The sequence below is a fragment of the Ammospiza nelsoni genome, chromosome 3 (assembly GCF_027579445.1).
Source record: "Ammospiza nelsoni isolate bAmmNel1 chromosome 3, bAmmNel1.pri, whole genome shotgun sequence".
Classification (NCBI taxonomy): Eukaryota; Metazoa; Chordata; class Aves; order Passeriformes; family Passerellidae; genus Ammospiza; species Ammospiza nelsoni.
The window spans coordinates 33,527,788-33,545,638 of NC_080635.1; positions in this window are offsets into that span (position 1 = coordinate 33,527,788).

Consider the following 17,851-nt stretch of genomic DNA (forward strand, 5'->3'; position numbering starts at 1 on the left):
TTGAACAGTGTGCTAATGTAATTGATCCCTGCTTGTTGCCTGTTATTACTATTTTAAAATTAGTTTTTCCATTTAAAATTTCCCTTAATTGTTTTTGTTGCATTCATTAATCTTTTTTCCTCATGATAAAAATGAGATAAAGAACATTACAAAGTACTGGTTTTGTATGTTATCACGAATTATATATTTGGATGAACTAGCAAGTGTTCCTATGACTGTTTTTTGTTAGAATAGTTCCCTTATCTTAGTCATTGCAAAAGTGTCAGCTCAAGGGAGGGGAACACGGTAGCCCGAGTTTACACAGGCTTAATCTTACACAGGCTGTTTGAGAACAGCACCCTGAGTTCACAATCTCTTGAAAGTGCAACTAGGGCTGTGGGTAAGAGCTACTGCATCAACAGAAATTCAGTTTGGTTGTTAAATGCAGGTTAGAATAAAGTTTTGTCTTTGTTAACCTGAAATCCATATACCCAAGACTTGAAAACCCTGAATTTCTTCTGCTACTAATCCTCTCTGATGTTTTGGGCCGTGATAGTATGAGACTAAGCAGGTGAATAGGGCAAAGTGGGACCTTAGAGGCAGGTGATGAAGATGTGTCACCCATTCGGCATTCTCAGAGAGCTGGGGCTGGGAAATGTGCCCTGCCAGCTGCCTTCACTCAGGGACTTGTTTGTGGAGCTGTTGAGGCACAGTCATCTTGTAGGGCCCCAAAGCGTCACTGATACTGCACAGTAGCCAGGTTGTCTCACATACATGTAAGAAAAACTTGAGCCAAAAGCTTTATGAATATTTTACATGCTTTTATGCTCAAGTTTCTCTCATTTTTTTTTCTTTTTCTCTCTTTTTATTTTTTACATTTGGTCCAGTGTGCTTATAAATAATGCTATAATCCTTCAGTCTCAGAGGTGTAGATTATCTGTCATTGGACTGCTGAACTGTAGATGAATTCTCAGTTTAAAAGAAATGTGAGTTTTTTCTTAGAGAATCCTGAAATCATAAGTTTTCAAGGTTTAATATAAATGCATTCTTAGTTGTCCTTAGCTCATGCTAACGAGGGTCAAGCATTTGTGTGTTATTTTTTAAATAATTTTATTTCACCAAAACCAACTATTTGGTTGAATTGTCCATTTGCTGGGACTTACAGAGTAAAACAAAAATAAAGTCTGTGTAAATAAATTTGTGATCTGATCATTGCATATTTGTGATACTTTGGATGCAGGTGTCTCTCACAGCGCCATAGTCTGTAGTGAAATGGAGCTCCAGAATTGGATGTGCTGTTTACAAAATAACCCATCTTTATTGCTAAAAGATTGTGGTGGAAAACTGCCAAGTAAGATTGGAGTTTCATTAGTGCAGAGATGGTTTGATGAATCAATGAATCTAAGATTTCTGATAGCCTTGTCTATTTTATATCCATATTAAATAATTTACATGCATCCGTTTAGCATCCAGCTACTCTGTTTGCTTTACAGACCTAGTGGCATCCCATACTTTCTCTGGGGACAAAAGGCAGCTGGTTCTCATGTGCAGCTGCAAAACCCCTCAGCTTTTACAATGACCACTGAGTGGTTTTGTACCTCTTTCAGTATTCTGCAGTATGATTAAAGCTTAAAAAGAATGTTACCAAATTTTAATCTTACATTAAATAGTAAGATAAAAAATGGTAAGATAAAAAACCATCACGCAGACATTATTAACAATGAATACAAAATATGTAAGCAACATCTCTTAATTTCATATTTTCTCTTACCAGATGAGATTGCTGAAACTTAACTAACAAACATCAAAACTAATTGATGCCTGTTTGTGTTCACTAACTCTCTCTGAGTTTCCAAGCATGCCCATGTGTTTGTAAATAGTCTCAGTGAACACAACTGGACTATCCATGAATCAAAGCTTTTTCTACAAGTAATTATATAGATGTATATATTGATACAAGCAGATGTATATATTGTTACAAGCAAACCATAACCTAATAGGACTAGGAAGAACAGTGTATCAAAGCAAAATGTACTCCTGATCATTCTAATTTTTTCCTGTGGTAAGTGATGGCAGCTTCACAAACAGAAAGTTTAAGTATTTTTCTGTGTAAATATTTTTATAAACATGTAATAGTATAATTTTCTGTAGAAAATAACACATAGTATTTAATTATCTGATGTAAATTAAATAAAAATCTATCCATTTGGAATCTATGATTTTCAGATAATGTATATCTATATTCAGGTCAAATTGAGAACTCCTTTGTTTGCATTTTGAATTAAAATCCATTAAAAATTCTGTACTTCAAATATGTCTAAAAATGAAGGATATTAACATGTGAATTCAGATGTAGCACTGAACAAATCCACAGCTACCCATTGCCTGAGGTAAATCAGCATTTCAAGACATTGCAGAAGGCAGCTCATAAGCAATAGATTACAAAGAGGAGACAAACTTGAGAGAATAAAGTTGCAGCTAAAAAACATCTGCTCAAAGTAGGAATTAAAAATAACTGAAGAGAGGATGCCACTGGTGTGGAGGGAGAGAGAATGCTCTTGAGCTAGAGAAGCCAGGAAAAATGAGTAGTGAAACATAAGAGCACGTATTGTAGCATAGCAGGACCTGACAGGAGCCCTGGCAGTTATCAGTCTAGGAAGCCCTACCAGAGTTATGATCACCTTGTACTTGGAAGCATTAGGAAAAAGGAAAGGAAAAGTCTAATGGTTGTGAGACTACTGAAAAAAGCTCTGTAGACTTTCTGAATAAACCCATTAGCTTTTAGGTGAAAACAGGAACTTGTAGTCTGCTCCTATCATCCATGGGGCTTGCTAGTATCTGGCTTGCTTTGTTTAGTGAGGAGGAAAACATCTGTAATGCTAGTCAGGAGTATTTTAATTGAATTTGCTTACAAAATATGTATACAAAGTCCTGTTTCTCTAAACATAATAGAAATAAATAGCAGTACATTTATTTCTCAAGAGTTTTGAACTCTTGTGATAATTCCTGTGAATCTAAAGCATGATGTGCTTGCCCTCAAAGCCATGCAACTGCTGTTTATTTGTACAGTAGGATAGTAAGGTTTTTACTTGGATTTTTTTCTGTCAACTCTAGGGTAATCTTTCATGCATTTGCTTATTCTTTCACTGTTTGATTAGTAGTAATATTTTCTGAGAATGTCTTCCTACATTTCCCAGATACTACTGCAGAAATGAACACTTAATTGCTCTTTTAAATTTTGTTTTGCCGGAAGGAATCCGCTGAGCATAGTTACCAAACTTTAACAAAATATGATTGACAAGAAGCCAAAACCAACCTTAATAGAAGCAATCTCTCATCCTAGAAGAAACAAAGATCAACTTCTTCTTCTTCCACTTCAGACACAGTAATTAAAATTACTTATGTGTTTGCTTGATAACTACAAATTTAGTTTTGTAGTCATAGAGGTTTTTTTCAGCAAATTTGAAGATAATCTGTAGTTACTGGGTCACAGAATCCTTAGGGTTGGAAGGGACCTCTTGAGATCATCCATTCCAACCCTCCTGTCAAGTCAAGGTCACCAAGAGCAGGAACTTATCCAGGTGGGTTTTAAATGTTTCCAGAGAGGGAGACCCCACAACCTTCCTGAGCAGCCTGTTCCAATGCTCTGCTACCTTCAATGGAAAGAAGTTGTTCCTCGTGTTGAGGTGGAACTTGTTGTGTTTTATTTTATGGCTCCTCATCCTGTCACTGGGCACCACGGAGAAGAGTCTGGCACCATCCTGTTGGCACCCTCCTTTGAGAGGTTTAAATGCATTAATGAGATCCCCTCTGAATCTTCTCCAGACCGAACAGGCCCAGCTCCTGCAGTCTCTCCTCACAGGAGATGCTCCAGACTCCTCATCCTCTTTGTGGCATCCGCTGGACCCTCTCCAATATCTCCTTTTGTTTCTTGTGCTGAGGAGCCCAGAACTGGACACAGCATTCCAGAGGTGGCCTCACCAGGGCTGAATCATCTCCCTCAACCTGCTGGCCACTCTTTCTGATGCTCCCCAGGACACCATTGGCCCTCCTGGCCACAAGGGCACTGCTGGCTCATGGACAGCTTGTCATCCACAGGAACCCCAGGTCCTTCTCCACAGAGCTCTCTCCAGTAGGTCAGTCCCCAGTCTGTGCTGGCACTGGTGGTTCCTCCCCACCTGCAGGAGGATTTGCCCTTGCTGTGCCCCATTGTGCTGCTCTCTGCCCAATTCTCCAGCCCATCCAGGTCTCACAGAATGGCAGCAGAGCCTTCAGGTGATCCATGACACTCCCCCAGTTCAGTGTCATCAGCAAACTGGCTGAGGGGGCCTCTATGCCACTGATAAACAAGCTGGATAAGAATGGGCCCAGTATTGATCCCTGGGGAATGCAAGAGACTCCACACCTCCAGCTGGATTCTACTCTGCTGATCACCCCTGAGCTCTGCCACGGTTGTTTAGCATTGTACTGGAGGGGTGATTAAAACATGCTTCCACATTTTAAACTCTGATCATTGTCTACAACCTCTTTTTTCCACTTTAACTGATGGATGAATTCTTGACCTCTTTTGAAGGCAGTGGATGATGTACCATTGACTTAATCAGATCAAACATTTTTCTAATGTAAATTCAATTTTATTTATTTAAATTAAATCTTAATTTCACATTTTGATTTCATGCAAACCTAATTCTATTGTATTTCTGATGTCCAAGATACAACAGTTTTCCCTGCCTTTCCCTCACCCCTGGACTTTGTTCATTCCAGCTGCAGTAAGGCTGCAGAAAACTTTGAGGCTCTAATTTTAATACAAGCAGCACTTTGCTCCATCATGTTACAGGATGTGTCTCCTCTGTTTGAGAAGTGAGTCTTCTCCTCATCCAGGACACAACACATGGTCTCCATTGTGCACTCTGATGCAACAGATAAACTTCCTTGAAAACTGATCTTTTTAATCTGATAACTTTAAATAAAGCAACATTTTCAGAAGTCATGCTTTCTTTAAATAGTACACATTTTTGGTAAGAGAGAAGCTATGTTAGAAAAAAAACTATGAAAAATGCCTAGAGTGTGTTTAAAAATTAGAAACATCAGCAAATAAGGGTCCCTCTTTAAGTATTAGAATATTTATGCAGTGAAAACAACCAAATCCAGTATGTTAAGAACATTATTTTAGACACTGTATATACATCTCATACAAGCAGACTGATTTAAATTGTGTAAAATACTCAACAGCAATCTTTTTAATGATAATTTAAAGTAATACAAAATTTACTATTTTCATAGAACTGATCCACTCTCCATCAGTGAAAGCAAGGTAAATTTGAATTTGAATATATTCTTTGGCCTTATATCTTAATTTAGCTTTTCCATTTTTTCCCTCATTTTTATGGAAAACAATTTTGACATAAATTCAGGCTGATTATGGCAGACTTTGGCAGACCAACCCATTATTAATGCCTTTGAATTTCTGTACTTGTTTGAAATTTTTAAAATGTGTGTGGCATACAATGACTCTGATTAAACATTCTATTGGTACAGTAAATTAATATCATCTTATTTATAAAATTCCTTATTTCATGGCATCTGCCAAATTCAATATAAAGAGTTGATAACATACATTATTTCTTACCTCAACCCCTCTTTAAGAACTTGTGATCATGTGGGAAAATATGAAAGCCTTCAATAGTAAAAAAAAAAGTGTCCTTGCTAACAAATTGAATTCTTAAGTAGTTTGCAGTCTGCTAAATTTATTGAACTTCACAGCTGTGGAGGCAAGCTTATATTCTTCCTGTGCAAGTTCTCCTACTCAGCCACCTCTGAGCAAGCAGCTGTATGATTACTCAGCTTGCCCTATTCTAAGGATGGATTGCAAGACTCGGCATTTTGATTTGAGCAGATGAATAGGAAACTGCAGGATGCAAACTGTAGGATGTAAACTTGCAACATGTCAGCTGTTTTATAAAAACTGCCTCTGTGCACATCCCTACACTGCTAGACTTCGTGGGGAAGGTGGTGAGTCCGTCCCACTGAATGTTTATTCCTCTTGCATATACCATGGGATGGAAATACCAGGTGTTAGTCTTCATGACTGACACAGAAGTATGTCAGCAATGTGCCAGTCATGAAAACATATGTGATACACAGGGAAATAACAGCTCTGTAACATTTCCTTGACAAATTCAGCAGTGAGTAACTTCTCTTCCTTTGCTGCAGCAGAACAGGCTGTATATACCTGCACAGCACACAAGAACATGGAGAGACTGAGAAAGGGCTCCTGATAGAAGTGTGATGTCATGAGAGGACAAAAAACTCTTCTGCATGAAGTTTTATCCTTTTCCCCTTTATTTCTGAGACAGGAGGTGCTGCTTCCCTCACAGAATCCCCAGAATGGGGCAGGTTGAAAGGAACCACAGTGGGTCATCTGGTCCAAGCTCCCTACTCAAGCAGGACCATCCTAGACCACAGGATTGCATCAGAGACTTCACAACCTCTCTGGACAATCTGTTCCAGTGCTCAGTCACCCACACAGTAAAGAAGCTCTTCCTCATGCTCAGGTGGAACTTGCTGTGCATCAGTTTCTGCCATTCTCCTGTCCTATTGCTCGGCACCACTGAGCAGAGCCTGGCTCCATCCTCTTAGCACCCCTCCTTCAGACACACAGACAGTGATGAGGTCCCCTCTCAGGGCCTCTTCTCCAGGCTGAACAGGCCCAGCCCCCTCAGCCTTTCCTCATTAGAGATGCCCCAGTCCTTACTCATCTCTCTTGTCCTGAGGAGCCCAGAACTGGACACAGCATTCCAAGTGCACCTCACCAGGGCTGGGCAGAGGGGCAGGATCAGCTCCCTTGACCTGCTGGCACTGCCCTCCAAATGCACCCCAGGAGACACTTTGTTGTCCACCAGGATCCCCAGGTCCTTCTCCACAGAGCTGCTCCTCAGCACGTTGGCCCCCAGCCTGTGCTGGTGCCTGCGGTTATTCCTCCCCAGGTGCAGGACCCTGCATTTGCCCTTGCTGAATTTCAGACAGTTCCCCTCTGCCCATCTCTCCAGCCTGTCCAGGTCCTTCTCAAGGGCTGTGCAGCCCTCTGGGGTATCAGCCACTCCTCCCAGCTTTGTGTTGTCAGTGAACCTGCTGAGGAGGCATCTGCTCCTTCATCCAAGTCCCTGATGAACTTGTGAAACAATACTGGGCTCAGTATGGAACCCTGGGGACACCATTGGTGACAGGCTTCCAACTAGATCCTGTGCCACTGATTACAGCCCTCTGGGATCTGCTCTTCAGCCAGGTCTCAATGCACCTCACTGTCCACCTTCCCAGTTCACAATTCCTGACTTTGTCTGTGAGGATATTCTGAGACACCTTGTTGAAGGCCTCACTAAAAGACAATCAGGTTAGTCAAACATGATCTGCCTCTAGTGAATCCATGCTGACTACTCCTGATCACCTTCTTGTCATCCATGTGAATAGAGATGGCCTCCAAAATGAGGCCCTCCACGACCTTTCCAGGGATTGAGTTGATTGTTGTTGCCTGTGCAAATCAAAAAAGAAACAGAGATTACCTTACAGCACTTGCCTTATTTAAGTTAATATTGTTACATTATCTTGTGTGCTGTCACATGAAGAAATGCTATTGTGGTGATAAATTAGTATCTGTTAAAAAACTATCAATGTGTCTCTCTTTTACTTATTACAAGTTATTTTTGTGGCTGTATGATCCTGAAAGTGCAGATCCTTCCAAATAGATCTCACTGCAATTATTCCATCACAAGCTGAAATTATGCTACTTAGAAAAAATTAAATGCATACCATGTGACAATTGACCACTTGAAAATGAAAATGTCTTATTGAAATATTCTGCTTGTATACATCTTTATTTATTTGCTTTAACTGTGCTAGGAAAAATAAATTTGCAGGGGTTTCTTTCCTGACAATAGTGCAGGACTAACACAGGTATAATAAGAAAGGTGAAGCCTGTTATCTATTTCATAGAGACAAAATAATTAGTAAGTTTTAGTGATTCAGTGAATTTTCAGGTTTTGTGAAAATTTTATTCAGAAATTTTAACTGGCAGTAACATGACAGTCAAACCAAAGACTCATCTCAGAGTTCCTCCTACACCTGGTTTGGCAAACTGTCAGAAAAAGGTTTAGGCAAAAGCATTGTGGAAGTCAAGATATGTCAACAACAGGAATGCCAATTTACTTTAATTTAGACATAAAATGTGACTACCTATTGTACAAGCTATTCTCTTCAGATTGATATCTGAACTGAATGGAGATTCATTTAAGAGATTATCTCACATGGATTAGTTGTAGGGATTAATATGTCTAATAAATTTTGTTAGGAAAGGGTTTCTGACCTAAACAATTAGTGGAAAGTAATTAGTATTTAGCACACTATCTGGCACAAGATATGCATCCATGGCATCATAATTCATTTTGATTTTTTCTTTATTCTTAGGTAGCCATCATTATATCTTTTCTGTTTTGTTTAACATTTTTTAGTATCTTCAGAATTAAAATGAAAGAGAAATAAAAGATAGCAATATTACTTGTATTTTGAAGATGTTTTTGCTGTTAGAAAACTAGATGTTAGGAAATTGCTTTTGTTTTCTGTCTGCTGCTATGGAAAGAATGTAGTGAAAACTGAGTGTTGTATATTCTGAAATTATTAGACTGAGTAAATACCATTTTAATGGTATGTCATTGTTTGAAAATTTATTTTATAATACCATTTTCTAAGAATTTCAAAAACAAAATGATGTAATAAACAGCCTTATCCTAGGTGGACTAAAATGTAATTAATAATAAACTTTATTCTACTTAAACAGTGTTCTCAGAGACTGTGCAAACTTTTTTGGAATTTGAGACAGGTATCTATTGTTCATACCTATTTGAAAAACAGAAGTATTATTCTCAGAAGCAACCAAAATTAGGATACAGTATAATTTTGGTTTGTTTTTATTTGTTGAGCGCTCCTTAAAATTGTTACATTTGCAACTCTACAAGCAGCCAATGATGAGTAGGACCCTGATGAAAGAAAGCTCTTGATGAAATGCCCATGTCTGGGTCTCTTTATTTTACTTTGAGATAGCTTTGTGCTTAAATAATATTTTATTCAATTCAATAATTCAATAATTCAAAATCAATAATTTTTCTTTTTCTTTGAAGACAGGTTAAAGACAGTAGATGATGAGCTGTCATCTGCACATACAGCTGCCCTTTGTTTCATTCACCACAGTACCTAAATTTAAGTAAGCCTTTCTGTCAGTCCTAAAAAACTCACTGCATGTAATTGTTCTACTTTCTTTGAATAGAAGCTAATGGAGTAAGAAGAAAGCAAGATCAAAAATTCACAGTTTTTACTTGATTAAGAGTTTATCAGAAAATAGAACAAAGCAGTAACGAACAGCAATGGGAACATACAAGGACTTACATGTACCAAAAGTATTTGACAAAAGTTTTATGATCTGTAAAATTTTATACATCACAGGCCTTCCTAATCCAAAACTAATCCAAATCTATCAAATCTAATTTTTTCATGGGGTAGTGAGGATGATTCTGAATGTGTATTTTACAAGGGGCTCTCAACTGCAAATGTTTCCTGAAGCATATTTGCCATCTGACCCTTACCAGTTTTGTACACTCTCTTAATGCCAATTATAAAATATCCACGTCTATTTCTGTGGTTTTACCTTCTTTTTATTAATGATTTTACTCTCAGCATGTAATTACTGATATTTATTATACTGCAAGAAACGGGTATGATCTTTACTAGGATAAACAGTGCCGTTTATGTAGGTTTGGTTTCCCCTCCCTCGGCTGCCATCTCTTGTACCTTTCTATTTTATCACTAGATGGCAACATAGCACAACTCCAGATCAAAAGTCCCGATAACCAGAAATGGGCTTTTCCTATCCCGTTTTTCACAGCAGGGCATCAATAATTCATTTCCCCCCTTGAAATGGGAACTTAGGCCTTCTGGCAATTTCAGTAAATTGCTCCTTAACAGTGTGAGTTCTAGCATTACTTACTAACTGCTACTCTCCTTATGCAAATAAATTGCAGAATAATTAGGTCAGAGAAAATAAAACTGCTTTATTTAGAGTTTTTTTTCTCCTACCAAATCTATTGGAAGGAGGAGAATCCATTGATTCATCTGAATTATCTCACAAATATTTGGTTATTTTGTGGAAACACCTTAAATTGAAGCCAGTGGCCCATATGTTCACATCTAGAAGAGCAGAATTTGCATAATTTTTGACTTTGCAAATATTTCATTTATTGAGATAAGTCTGCAAGTTAATATATGGCAGAAACACCTGAAGTAAGTTTGGGGTGAAGCAACTTGAATCCATTATTCATATGCAAGAGATGCCTTACCATCCCTCTTGAGAGCACTGAGCCCATAGATTAATTCAAGTTTTAGTCAGACTGGACAGGAAGATTATCACTAGATAAGGCATGAAAACTGAAATTTCAAGCTCAGTTCCTCTGGAGATACATTTTCCAGTGAAATGAGAGAAAAAGAAACAAGACCAATTTTAACTGAGCTACCAAGTGTTTCTGCTTTTGGGAACCTTAAACAGACTCAACAGTTTTGCTCAGTATTTATGTTAGTAACAGTTAGTTTTAGGCTTCTTAAGTCTTCTCTGAAACTCAGCTTCTCAGGAAACTCAAAATAGTTTGTTAGAGTAAGAATAGGTTCTGTCCTGCATCATGTTTATTCCTGAAGCCATAATTAGAAAGCTTAATACTGAGCTGAATTGTTTGACTTTTGAGTTTCTGTTAGCCCTGCTGCATTCTGATGTATTGAAACAGAATTTCTTGGGCCTTGATATTTGAACAAGTCATCTGCTTCAGAGATGATGGTATTTTGTAGCCAGATCCATTATTATCCCATGTATTTAATGAGTCGTATTCTGCCAACTGAAATTAAGGAAGCAATATTGGAAGGCTGTTAATTAACTTTCATTATCCACATTCTCTTTTTCTTTGGAATGTTTTCAAGGAAACCTCATAGGTTTCAAACTCACTCCAGACTTGATGTATTTGAGCTAGCAGAGCCATGTTCATATCCATACAGATCCAAATAAAGTGGCAGTATGCTTTGTACCTGTAACTGGGGGGATGGCACAAACCATTGATCTCTATAAGGAACCCATCAATGAATGCTTTAGTAGAATTCATTAATAATGTAGAAAATACACCCAGCATGGCCAAGTGAAGCATATAAGGATACAGAATTACATAATGTGATTTGTTACTTTCGTAGGATTCTCTAAGTTAGTTGTTTAGCAAGCATACTGACATTTTCTGCTTGCAGTGCATTAGGGATGCATGGGTAACTGTCAGTGTGATACACACACAGACAATGTGTAAGAAACTAAGAATTTTTCTTCTAAAGATTTAGAAACTCCTGTTTTCAAGTTTGCTAGCCCAAATGATTTATAATAAGCCTATTCTTACACAGAGGTTGTCTCTTGTAAGTCCCATTTTCTTTTCCTGCTTATCAACACAACTCTTGCAGAACTCTTGCATCACCTGCCTGGTGTATGCCTCAACATGGTTTGCTATTAGTTCTCCTTAAGATGCCTCCTTCTACACACTGCTAGTAGCTTGGAGGAGGCTGTGGGAAAGGCAGGGAGAAGGTGTCCTCAGTAATAGTGATAGCTGTATTATTCCATGGTGTTACAATCTTATTCAGCCAAGTCCCTCAGTCAGGTTTAGTTTTCAGACAGCACTGGAATATGGATATGCATGGTTTGGTAAGCTTAGCAGTTAAAGTCCAGCTGCAGGCAAATTTTGTTACTTTTCTCCTTGATTTTATTTCATCATCTGTCTTATGGAATTATAACATAATTTGGAAATAGTTGTGTACCACTGAATGTGCAGTTCTTCCACGAATGTGACAGTAATCATGTAGCTGAATGTTTTTCAGTCAGTTCAATTAACTCAGGTTTCCAGCTTTGCAGTTTCTTTGTTTATGTGCTGTTTGTTCAATTTCCAGATTATGAACACTCAAGGACCTGCAGTATCTGACAAAATGACAGCAAAAATGCATGGAAAGCAAACAGTACTTCAGGATTGCTTTATTTTAGATATTTCTTATATCATTCCAAGGCCCAAAAAATTATTCCCTAGCCATGAAAATTGTATCTCCCTCTGTTCCCCACAAAACAGTCTTTCCATTAAGCCATCTCTATGCTTCCCAACAACAGGGGTTTTTTAAATGTTGGAACTTCCTTATATAAAGGATGGATTCAGAACTTACACAGAAATAAAAGTACATTGTCAGGTGCTTTAACCCAAGGCCTAAATAACAATGTAACTGATGTGACTTAACAGATAATTGAATCAAATTTTTAAGAAATGGTACTTGAGAAGTGAGAAGCTAAGGAGTAAAACACAAGCTTCCCGAAAGTGAAATAACTGGAATATGCTCAAGATTCTGGTGTTGATCTGTCTATCCAGTGCAGGTAGGTTATCTAGCTCTCATTTGACATTAAGGATGTGGATGGTGTTCATTAAATGTCTGGATGAATCTATTTTAGATCTACTTTCCATTGATGTAATGCTGGTTTTGGGATTAAAAATGACCAGACAGCAACCAGTTTATTTAAAGAACATTTTGACATAAGGTCAGCACACTGTCTCTGGTTCTCACTGCATGAGCTCATGCAGCCATATGAAATCATTTTTAGGGTCACAGCTTAAATTTGTAAATGCATTTCAGTGAAGCTCTTCCAATTACATTAGCTGAAAATGTATCCCAAACCATCTTGATTTCTTAACGTACATCCTTGATACAAACTTTAAGATATGTTACTATTTACCTAATAACTGTGTCATTTCTCCTACAGAGTGGAAAACAAGTACCTGGCAGCATGGACACCTTCTTGGATATAATGAAACATTTAACAAAATAAGAGAAACAGCAAACTGTTCTCGAATTTCCAAAATGCTGCTTCTTTATCTAGAGAGCTTGTTACCTATGACTCAGTCCCATCTAAATTTATGTTATTGCTGATCTACAGTGGCTGCAGCTCCTCCATTTTTCTTTTTTTTTTTCCAGTTTATAATGAAAACAAATAGTTTTGGGGGTTAAAAAATTTTTACTTGCCCGTTCCTTCCAGGTCTGTTATGAGGATGACATGCATAAATGCAACATCTCTTGGGCTGCTGTGGGATGATGCATTTACTACACTTACAAAAGAGCACTCCTAATGCATATTGCCAAGTATTTGGATCAAAATCTTCTCTATCAGGAATTCTTCATGGGATCACTATTCTCACCAGATTACTCTCAGTTAAGTAAATAATATTTTAGAGTAGGTTTTTTTTTTTAATTAAGTGGCAAAGTAATAGAAATTCCAGGTAGGAGATCATTGAAGAACATTTGATCTTTTAAAATGACAGCAGCAGAAATTTATATTAAATTTATAAAATAACAGAGCATTTTATTGCCCTGTTAAAACTGAAATTTTTTATTTTTAGATTAACAGATATACCATGAAAAGAGTTAGCAAACTAGAGCTATTTATTCTTCAGATATGGTAAGCCTGCATCCATATTATATGGATATCACATCCATATGATTCTAATAAGAAAATTCTGGTCTTCAGCCTTAGCACTTGTTACAAGAAGATAATTAGATTATTTCTGTCCTATTCTGTTTGACTAGAAGTTAAATGGCATAATAACTTTGATTTTTGCCAAGAGAAGGTGACTAAAATAGCATGATAACTTTTCAGTACACCAAAAAGAGACTATTTTGCAGTTTTCTGTCATTGTAAGGCACTGGCTTTTGGATTACTATCACAGCATCAGACCAAAGATACATGGAATTCCTAAGTGGAACACAACTCTTACTAAGAAAAGTCCTTTTATTCATTATTCTAGCCTAAGGAAACCTCCTAAGTCTTTTCCCACGGTAGTTGCTCCTCTTTACTTGGCTATTACAGGAAAATCAGCAGATGCCATTCCCTCAACAGGCAATGGTATGGGGTTTTTTTGGCTACTTGAGTCACCTGGTAATTGTACAAAAGACCAATCTCAGTCCATCTCTATGAAGTTCAGTGGACCACTTCTGGACATCACCACAGCCATGTCCCACAAAATTGTTCATGAAACTTGACAGATCTTACTCTACAATTTTGAGCTGCTGTGCTATTCAAAAACCTTTCAGACGGTGCAGGACCATATGGAAAAAATCTCTCAGACAAAACTAGCCAGTTCCAAGGCCACAATAACTATCCATTGGAAAAAGGCTTGCAAGATGAAGCTATCAGGCTTACTGGGCACTCATTCTTATCTACTGATCCATTTCATGTGACACAGAGGTGGATCCCAGCAAGGCAGCCTGCTGATGGCTGTGCATGGAGCAGCAGCTGAGGACTGCAGACAAAGAACAAGAAGCAGTCAGGCAGAGTGGGGCAGAACTGCCAGCCCAACCAGTGCACACTGCAGGCAGCCAGACCAAGGGTATTGCCAAGAGTATTTTCATAAAAGGACTTGATAAATATTTCTGCTAATAACCTCTAGGTACCATAAAATGGCATACTGACAGTGCCATGAGAGGATGTCAAGGCACTGAAGTAATTTTCTTGTTGATCATTTTTAAACAGAAGTCAGGGCTCACAGAAGACTCCACCTGACTCTACAACTTCCATGTTGATTCAGCAAGAACCATGAGAAAGAAACCCATTAATCAATCTTCCAGTGTTCTTTGTTAGGAGGGTTTCTGCCACAAGGCAACTGCAGCTTCCCTGGCTGACCACAAAAGTCTTGTGTTACTACCCCTGGCAGAGGCAAGAGAATTCTCTGTCCAAATGGGAAGACAAGCTGAGCCTTTGACCTTTTTTCCTTGTTAGACTGTAGGATGTTTAAAATAGAAGTGCACTTTAATATACTGTAGCTATAAACAGATCTGCATGACTCAAAATCAGGTCCAGCAACATACCTTACATGAGATAATGACTGAGCTCAAATGCAAAATCAAATTATTCAGGAGATGGAAGCAGGGCAAGCTAACAAGGGCAGGTAGGGACAGAACTGGGAAAATCCAAGCTTGGTTGGAATTGAAACTAGCAAGGAACATGAAGGGTAACAGAGGATGGGTTTGTGGGTTCATCAATAGCATAAGGAAGAAAATGGAAAAGGTGAACCTACTGCTAGGTCAGACTGGAAATCTACTAACTAAGGGATAAAGAGAAGACTCAAATACTTAGTGCCTCCTTCCTTCCCTCAGTCTTCATTGATACATTCTGTTTTCAGTTTTTCCAGGTCTCCATTAACATTAAATTTTGTGGAGTTACTACTTACAGTATCAGTGGATGCAAAAGGGACTCCTTAGGTAAGCTGGACAGGCACAATTCACAGGATGAGACAGGATACCTTTGTGACTGCTGAGATCCCTGGCAGATGCCACTGCAAGGCCACTCTTCATTGTCCTTGAACAGCTGTGATGATCAAGGGGGGAAAGGCAATCAATAACAGATGATTTTAAATGCTCATGTATTCTTTGTGCCAGATTTCTACATTTTTATAATCTTTTAAGAAAGTTTCCAGAAACTGCACCTCTCTGTGAATCTAAGGCACCTTGGGTTTCTCTAACTTCTCATTTATGGCTGAAAATTGGTGCTTTGCTAATCTTGACTATTTCTACACCTTTGAAAATTAAATAGAAAATAGCATTTGCCATAAAGACAAAGAAACTAGACTGCTCTTTGAATGTATTGCTCCAATACAAGAATAGAAACATGTCACTGCATAAAGTAAATGCAGCAAAGATTGATGAACAATGAATTTGGTTTGTGTTCTTCTCTGAGATTTTCTATATTTCAATTAAGGGCTCAAGCACCTTGTTTTTCAGTTTTACAGTGCAGAAGTCCCTGGGTTCACACACTGTGCTTCATTTGTGGTGACAGTGCTCACAACTGATCTCTGCCCCTCAACCAAACAGCCAGACTGATCTCTGTGAGCATCCTGGAGTGTCCCCATACCATACTTCCACACTCTCCCAAATACTCCCATAAATGCAAACCCCTGCAACACACACCATACACGGCACAGCTTTCTGCAGTATTCACTCATGCTTAACATTGCTTCTCACAACTACCAAATCAGTCTTTTGGCTTAAAAGAAGGATTTTCTTGCCTTTTGCAGATAACTGGAGGAAAAGATAAGCTGCATCACTGAGGAAGTCAGAGCTGTGATACTGTCTTATTCCTCTATCTATAAAGTCTAGTATTTAAATGGCAAAATTCAATTTTTAAGTCAAATAAATTACACTTGAGATTTACTCTTCACAGAAAATGAAATTTCTCTCTCCTGTCACTACAGGCTACAAGTTATGTTTTCCTCTCCTTCTGCTTCACAATGCATCTTATAGACAGAAACTGAACAAGAGACAATGAAGACTAAGTGATTTGTTACAAGTCATTTGTTACAACTCTGTTTCTTCCAGTTAAGGCATACTGTTAGTTGGAAATGGAGCCTCTGCCTTTTCAGGTGAGGTTTTTGACCTCTGCAGATTTAAGAAACAATATTTTCCTCGGTATTCCTCAACATGGAAGCAACTATTTCCCACAAAAGTTTTCAGTTTAATAACCACAAGTTTCCTAGCTTTTAGCCAAAGGAGCAAAGAACATTACCCAATGGACATATGGATCTGTCCACATATTTTACTGGCAAAGTAAGGCATTACTTCCAACCTCAGGGTCACACACAGGTCCCTCAGGTGCCTGAATTATGTATTCTGACAATCAGGAGCCAGATGTGTTTTAAGTTTTTGCTACAGTACTCGCTTCCTCTAACCAAAGCTCACTCCTGAAACCAGGAATTGCTTTTTTAACTGCCTGCATCAGCTATGCTGAGGTACTCGAGGGACAAAGCTGTTCTGCACACAAAATGGAGCTCAGCAACCAACTGGAATTTTAGCTAAGAGGGGCTAAACATCTAAATGTCTGCAGCCAGAAATTATAGTAGAATTCAGTATACCCCTGGGGTGGGAACATTCTCCCTCCTGCAGCACCTTTGTCCCACGGGCACATCCACAGCCTGCTGAGAGCAGCATCTTTTTTTAAACTGCTATGAAGGGCCATTGCTTGCCTTTATAAAATTGAGTCTGCTGGAAGAGAGAATGCAATTTTTTTTCTCCTGCTTCTCTCCAGCTTTTAACAAAAGGCTTTTCATTTTGCTGTCGCTTGACAAGACTGTAGAGGAAGCGTACATGGCCAGGTTACTCTTGGAAGGTGAGCGCTGCCTTAGGAGCGGCCCTGCCTTGAGCAGCACCCACATGTGGGTTATCCGCAGGTCCGCACGGCTCGCACGTCCTTTCTGCCGAGCCACTTCAAATTCCCGTTCTTCCCTGAACTCAGACGTGAAATGGCGGTGCCGGGGGATGCTGTGAACCATCACACGGACAGGGAACTAACTAACAGTTGTACGGCCACCACACGGACCGGGAACTAACTAATTCTCTTCTGGGAACCAACCACTTCAGGCGCACGAGAGGCAGGCACGGGACGGGGCGGGGCAGGCGGGCACAGCCGGGCAGCCACGCCGGGTCGGGTCCCCGGAGGCCCGAGGGAGCCACAGCAGCGCTCTGCGGCCGCCCGGGACGATTCCCCAGGACGGGAGGCGGCTGGGACGCGGCAGGACGAGCCGCCACGGCGCGGGCAGGGCCCCGCGCTGCGAGCCAGGCCGCGGGGCGGCGCCGGGCACGCCGGGAGCCGTATTCCCGCCCGCGTTCCCGCGCGGCGCGCCGGGAGCTGTAGTCGCGGCCGTGCCGCTCGGCTCGGGCGCTGGGGGCGGGCTGGAGCGGCTCCATTTTGCGCCCGTCGGCGGGGCTGCCCGGCCGTCCCGCGGCC